Below are 7,926 nucleotides of genomic sequence, written 5' to 3' on the forward strand. Positions count from 1 at the left end.
CCGGTACCATTTAAAAATAATAAACTTTTGATTGAAGTAAAATAACAGCTACATTTCACCACTTCTCTCTTACTACCTCCATGTTTGTTGAGAGTTGCAAGAAATTGACTGTATATGGCAGTTAGGGGAGGAGCTATATAGACAGCTCTGCCGTGGGTGTCCTCTTGCAACTTCCTGTTGGGAATGAGAATATCCCACAAGTAATGGATGATTCGTGGACTGGATACACCTTACAAGAGAAATTGATAATAGAAGTAAATTAGAAAGTTGCTTAAAATTCCATGCTCTATCTGAATCGCAAAAGAAAAAATTTGGGTTCAGTGTCCCTTTAACCCTCTCTTTCTCAACTACTATTAACACTATAACCATTTGACCCACCTACAGCCCCCACTCACTACACGTCTGATATTATATTTACTATATATCCTTTAGAGCATACCCTGCTATGTATGGTATACTCTGACTCCCTTTGACACACTAAAATTAATTGCACTGCCTGCTACACCAAATTAAACCTTTACCCCCAAGTTCACTCACTGTAGTAAAAAACATAATTTATGCTTACCTGATAAATTCCTTTCTTCTGTTGTGTGATCAGTCCACGGGTCATCATTACTTCTGGGATATAACTCCTCCCCAACAGGAAATGCAAGAGGATTCACCCAGCAGAGCTGCATATAGCTCCTCCCCTCTACGTCACTCCCAGTCATTCGACCAAGAATCAACGAGAAAGGAGAAACCAAGGGTGAAGTGGTGACTGGAGTATAATTTAAAAGATATTTACCTGCCTTAAAAAACAGGGCGGGCCGTGGACTGATCACACAACAGAAGAAAGGAATTTATCAGGTAAGCATAAATTATGTTTTCTTCTGTAATGTGTGATCAGTCCACGGGTCATCATTACTTCTGGGATACCAATACCAAAGCAAAAGTACACGGATGACGGGAGGGATAGGCAGGCTCATTATACAGAAGGAACCACTGCCTGAAGAACCTTTCTCCCAAAAATAGCCTCCGAAGAAGCAAAAGTGTCAAATTTGTAAAATTTGGAAAAAGTATGAAGCGAAGACCAATTTGCAGCCTTGCAAATCTGTTCAACAGAGGCCTCATTCTTAAAGGCCCAAGTGGAAGCCACAGCTCTAGTAGAATGAGCTGTAATTCTTTCAGGAGGCTGCTGTCCAGCAGTCTCATAGGCTAAACGAATTATGCTACGAAGCCAGAAGGAGAGAGAGGTAGCCGAAGCCTTATGACCTCTCCTCTGACCAGAGTACACGACAAACAGGGAAGACGTTTGTCGAAAATCCTTAGTTGCCTGCAAGTAGAACTTGAGGGCACGAACTACATCCAGATTGTGTAGAAGACGTTCCTTCTTTGAAGAAGGATTCGGGCACAGGGAAGGCACCACGATCTCTTGATTGATGTTCCTGTTAGTGACTACCTTAGGTAAGAACCCAGGTTTTGTACGCAGAACTACCTTATCTGAATGAAAAATCAAATAAGGAGAACCACAATGTAAAGCTGATAACTCAGAGACTCTCCGAGCCGAAGAAATAGCCATTAAAAATAACACTTTCCAAGATAACAACTTTATATCAATGGAATGAAGGGGTTCAAACGGAACTCCTTGTAGAACGTTAAGAACAAGGTTTAAACTCCATGGCGGAGCAACAGTTTTAAACACAGGCTTGATCCTAGCTAAAGCCTGACAAAAGGCCTGGACGTCTGGATTTTCTGACAGACGCCTGTGTAACAAGATGGACAGAGCTGAGATCTGTCCCTTTAATGAACTAGCCGATAAACCCTTTTCTAAACCTTCTTGTAGAAAGGACAATATCCTAGGAATCCTAAACTTACTCCAGGAGTAACCCTTGGATTCGCACCAGTATAGGTATTTACGCCATATCTTATGGTAAATCCTTCTGGTAACAGGCTTCCTAGCCTGTATCAGGGTATCAATAACCGACTCAGAAAAACCACGTTTTGATAAAATCAAGCGTTCAATTTCCAAGCAGTCAGCTTCAGAGAAGTTAGATTTTGATGTTTGAATGGACCCTGTATCAGAAGGTCCTGTCTTAGAGGTAGAGACCAAGGCGGACAGGCTGACATGTCCACTAGATCTGCATACCAAGTCCTGCGTGGCCATGCAGGCGCTATTAGAATCACTGATGCTCTCTCCTGTTTGATTTTGGCAATCAATCGAGGAAGCAGCGGGAAGGGTGGAAACACATAAGCCATCCCGAAGTTCCAAGGTGCTGTCAAAGCATCTATCAGAACCGCTCCCGGATCCCTGGATCTGGACCCGTAGCGAGGAAGTTTGGCGTTCTGGCGAGACGCCATGAGATCTATCTCTGGTTTGCCCCAACTTCGAAGTATTTGGGCAAAGACCTCCGGATGAAGTTCCCACTCCCCCGGATGAAAAGTCTGGCGACTCAAGAAATCCGCCTCCCAGTTCTCCACTCCCGGGATGTGGATTGCTGACAGGTGGCAAGAGTGAGACTCTGCCCAGCGAATTATCTTTGATACTTCCATCATTGCTAGGGAGCTTCTTGTCCCTCCTTGATGGTTGATGTAAGCTACAGTCGTGATGTTGTCCGACTGAAACCTGATGAACCCCCGAGTTTTTAACTGGGGCCAAGCCAGAAGGGCATTGAGAACTGCTCTCAATTCCAGAATGTTTATTGGCAGGAGACTTTCCTCCTGATTCCATTGTCCCTGAGCCTTCAGAGAATTCCAGACAGCGCCCCAACCTAGTAGGCTGGCGTCTGTTGTTACAATTGTCCAGTCCGGCCTGCTGAATGGCATCCCCCTGGACAGATGTGGCCGAGAAAGCCACCATAGAAGAGAGTTTCTGGTCTCTTGATCCAGATTCAGAGTAGGGGACAAGTCTGAGTAATCCCCATTCCACTGACTCAGCATGCACAATTGCAGCGGTCTGAGATGTAGACGTGCAAAGGGTACTATGTCCATTGCTGCTACCATTAAGCCGATCACCTCCATGCATTGAGCTACTGACGGGAGTTGAATGGAATGAAGGACACGGCATGCATTTAGAAGCTTTGTTAATCTGTCTTCTGTCAGATAAATCTTCATTTCTACAGAATCTATAAGAGTCCCCAAGAATGGAACTCTTGTGAGAGGAAAGAGAGAACTCTTCTTTTCGTTCACTTTCCATCCATGCGACCTTAGAAATGCCAGAACTAACTCTGTATGAGACTTGGCAGTTTGAAAGCTTGAAGCTTGTATCAGAATGTCGTCTAGGTACGGAGCTACCGAAATTCCTCGCGGTCTTAGTACCGCCAGAAGGGCACCCAGAACCTTTGTGAAGATTCTTGGAGCCGTAGCCAATCCGAATGGAAGAGCTACAAACTGGTAATGCCTGTCTAAGAAGCCAAACCTTAGATACCGGTAATGATCTTTGTGAATCGGTATGTGAAGGTAAGCATCCTTTAAATCCACTGTGGTCATGTACTGACCCTTTTGGATCATGGGTAAGATTGTCCGAATAGTTTCCATTTTGAACGATGGAACTCTTAGGAATCTGTTTAGGATCTTTAAATCCAAGATTGGCCTGAAAGTTCCCTCTTTTTTGGGAACCACAAACAGGTTTGAGTAAAACCCTTGTCCTTGTTCCGACCGCGGAACCGGATGGATCACTCCCATTAATAACAGATCTTGTACACAGCGTAGAAACGCTTCTTTCTTTATCTGGTTTGTTGACAACCTTGACAGATGAAATCTCCCTCTTGGGGGAGAGAATTTGAAGTCTAGAAGGTATCCCTGAGATATGATCTCTAGCGCCCAGGGATCCTGAACATCTCTTGCCCAAGCCTGGGCGAAGAGAGAGAGTCTGCCCCCCACTAGATCCGGTCCCGGATCGGGGGCCCTCGATTCATGCTGTCTTTGGGGCAGCAGCAGGTTTCCTGGCCTGCTTGCCCTTGTTCCAGGACTGGTTAGGTTTCCAGCCTTGTCTGTAACGAGCAACAGCTCCTTCCTGTTTTGGTGCAGTGGAAGTTGGTGCTGCTCCTGCTTTGAAATTCCGAAAGGGACGAAAATTAGACTGTCTAGCCTTAGCTTTGGCTTTGTCTTGAGGCAGGGCGTGGCCCTTACCTCCTGTAATGTCAGCGATAATTTCTTTCAAACCGGGCCCAAATAAAGTTTGCCCCTTGAAAGGTATATTAAGTAATTTGGACTTAGAAGTTACATCAGCTGACCAGGATTTTAGCCACAGCGCCCTACGTGCCTGAATGGCGAATCCTGAGTTCTTAGCCGTAAGTTTGGTTAAATGTACTACGGCCTCCGAAATGAATGAATTAGCTAGTTTAAGGACTCTAAGCCTGTCCGTAATGTCGTCCAGCGTAGCTGAACTAAGGTTCTCTTCCAGAGACTCAATCCAAAATGCTGCCGCAGCCGTAATCGGCGCGATGCATGCAAGGGGTTGCAATATAAAACCTTGTTGAACAAACATTTTCTTAAGGTAACCCTCTAATTTTTTATCCATTGGATCTGAAAAAGCACAGCTATCCTCCACCGGGATAGTGGTACGCTTAGCTAAAGTAGAAACTGCTCCCTCCACCTTAGGGACCGTTTGCCATAAGTCCCGTGTGGTGGCGTCTATTGGAAACATCTTTCTAAATATTGGAGGGGGTGAGAACGGCACACCGGGTCTATCCCACTCCTTAGTAACAATTTCAGTTAGTCTCTTAGGTATAGGAAAAACGTCAGTACTCGCCGGTACCGCAAAGTATTTATCCAACCTACACAATTTCTCAGGTATTGCAACAGTGTTACAATCATTAAGAGCCGCTAAAACCTCCCCTAGTAATACACGGAGGTTCTCCAATTTAAATTTAAAATTTGAAATATCTGAATCCAATCTGTTTGGATCAGAACCGTCACCCACAGAATGAAGCTCTCCGTCCTCATGCTCTGCAAGCTGTGACGCAGTATCAGACATGGCCCTAGTATTATCAGCGCACTCTGTTCTCACCCCAGAGTGATCACGCTTGCCTCTTAGTTCTGGTAATTTAGCCAAAACTTCAGTCATAACAGTAGCCATATCTTGTAATGTTATCTGTAATGGCCGCCCAGATGTACTAGGCGCCACAATATCACGCACCTCCCGGGCGGGAGATGCAGGTACTGACACGTGAGGCGAGTTAGTCGGCATAACTCTCCCCTCGCTGTTTGGTGAAATTTGTTCAATTTGTACAGATTGGCTTTTATTTAAAGTAGCATCAATACAGTTAGTACATAAATTTCTATTGGGCTCCACCTTGGCATTGGAACAAATGACACAGGTATCTTCCTCTGAATCAGACATGTTTAACACACTAGCAATAAACTTGCAACTTGGTTACAATCTTATTTAACAAAAACGTACTGTGCCTCAAAGAAGCACTAAACGATTAAATGACAGTTGAAATAATGAACTGAAAAACAGTTATCGCATCAATCCTTGAAAAACAACACAACTTTTAGCAAAGGTTTGTTCCCATTAGTAAAGTAACAATAATTAAATTTGAAACATAAAAATTACAGAGCAACGTCTTTTAATCACAGTCAATATATAAGTCTCACAGCTCTGCTGAGAGAATCTACCTCCCTCCAAGGAAGTTTGAAGACCCCTGATTTCTGTTAGAGATGAACCGGATCATGCAGGAAATACAAGAGTAACTGACTGGAAATTTTTGATGCGTAGCAAAGAGCGCCAAAAACGGCCCCTCCCCCTCACACACAGCAGTGAGAGAGAAACGAAACTGTCACAATTAAAACAAGCAAACTGCCAAGTGGAAAAATAATGCCCAAACATTTATTCACTCAGTACCTCAGAACATGCAAACGATTCTACATTCCAGCAAAAACGTTTAACATAATAAATACCTATTAAAAGGTTTAATGTATTTTTAACAGAGTAATTCCAGTGAAATACCATCCCCAGAATACTGAAGTGTAGAGTATACATACATGTCATTATAACGGTATGGCAGGATTTTCTCATCAATTCCATTCAGAAAATAAAAACTGCTACATACCTCAATGCAGATTCATCTGCCCGCTGTCCCCTGATCTGAAGCTTTTACCTCCCTCAGATGGCCGAGAAACAGCAATATGATCTTAACTACTCCGGTTAAAATCATAGTAAAAAACTCTGGTAGATTCTTCTTCAAACTCTGCCAGAGAGGTAATAACACGCTCCGGTGCTATTGTAAAATAACAAACTTTTGATTGAAGTTATAAAAACTAAGTATAATCACCATAGTCCTCTCACACATCCTATCTAGTCGTTGGGTGCAAGAGAATGACTGGGAGTGACGTAGAGGGGAGGAGCTATATGCAGCTCTGCTGGGTGAATCCTCTTGCATTTCCTGTTGGGGAGGAGTTATATCCCAGAAGTAATGATGACCCGTGGACTGATCACACATTACAGAAGAAATAACAATTACTTAGATCTCCCTAAAAGGTCCTCCATCAGCCAAAATATTCCTCCAAACCAAGTGACCCCTCATACCTGAGCCAGAGTGTATTGGCATATTGTACCCCTCAACACCTGATCTTTACCCTCTTTTTTTTTTTACCATTGTCTAAACCTGATCCATTTTTTTTAAGGACAGCATCCAAAGTAAGCCAACCTTCTTATTGGTTAATCACTTCATTAACTAATAAGAAAACAAAGAGGGCTCAGTTATTATATACAAGTTCCTACTTTAATTCTGGCTAACTACTTAATTAAGAAGGTGTTATAGTTGGGTGGAAATCCCTAGAGGTGTAAAGATATTGCACTGATTTGGCTATGATTGGGGGTCTGGGATGTAAGGGGTTCAAATGGGGTAGTAAAAAAGCATGATTCACTTTCTTGAGGTGAGTGTTTGTAGGGTTCATCTGGTGGTATGGGGAATATCTAAGAAGCAAGTGATTATTTCCCAACCCAAGAAAGCTAATAAATGTCCTTAGTGTGAATTTTCTCTTTGTGAATACGTTTTTTTCTCATAGATGATAAAATAGCATAATATAGGCTGTATGTTAAAGCAGCTTGCTGATATAAAGTCAAAATAATCATGAAAAAAATAGAGAATGGCATAAAATGCCAAGAAAAAAAAATTCACCTGTGCACATCCAGGCCCATGACAAAAGCATCTCACAGTTATTCTACTCCTGTTGCAATATCAGCTGCTGCATTCTTGCTGCAAAATCTGTGAGGTAAAAAGCACAAAAAAAGGAAATGAGAGAAGCTAATCATACCTAATTATCATTAAAGAGGAAGAAGGTGCAGGCAGCTGTTTTCTATTCGTGGGATGTATAGTATGCAAATATCCCCCATAGAATCCTCACACTTTCTCTATTGTGGACACTGAGGGTAACCAAATTAGCCTTTGGCAGCCATGGTAATTGGGAGGTACTGCTCCCATTAGGAGTCCAGCAAATTAGGGAGAATAATGGAGCAAAGCTTTGTTCCGAATAATAATGGAAGGACAAAGAGGGTGACCTTTTCTTTTTTTCTGCATAGGGCTGTTAACACTGCTCACCTGCAATCAGTACCCAAGTCACAGCAATATGCAAAGTGTGATGTAGGCAGCAGCCATCTTTTTAATTATTTAAACAAAACAAAAAAAATACAACGTCACATACTTCGAACATTAAATAATCACACAATTATTGCAAAAGTATTTTCACTTGTGCTTAGTAATTGCAATGATAATGCATTTTCTAGTACCCATGATCGTCTCCAAACAAAAATGATCTGCTTTGCTTATAGTCTCGCCTGTTCATATGGCTGTATGGTCTTCTATATATTTCAGCTCATTCTTGTACAGAACAGCTTTACAAAATATGTACTTTTTTGACGTATAATTTGCACACGTTCCCTTGAATTATAAATGGCAAAAATCTGCAGGTACATTACAGTATTTTTTTGTATATGTTGTATCT

Source organism: Bombina bombina, chromosome 1 (assembly GCF_027579735.1).
Source record: "Bombina bombina isolate aBomBom1 chromosome 1, aBomBom1.pri, whole genome shotgun sequence".
In the NCBI taxonomy this organism is placed as follows: Eukaryota; Metazoa; Chordata; class Amphibia; order Anura; family Bombinatoridae; genus Bombina; species Bombina bombina.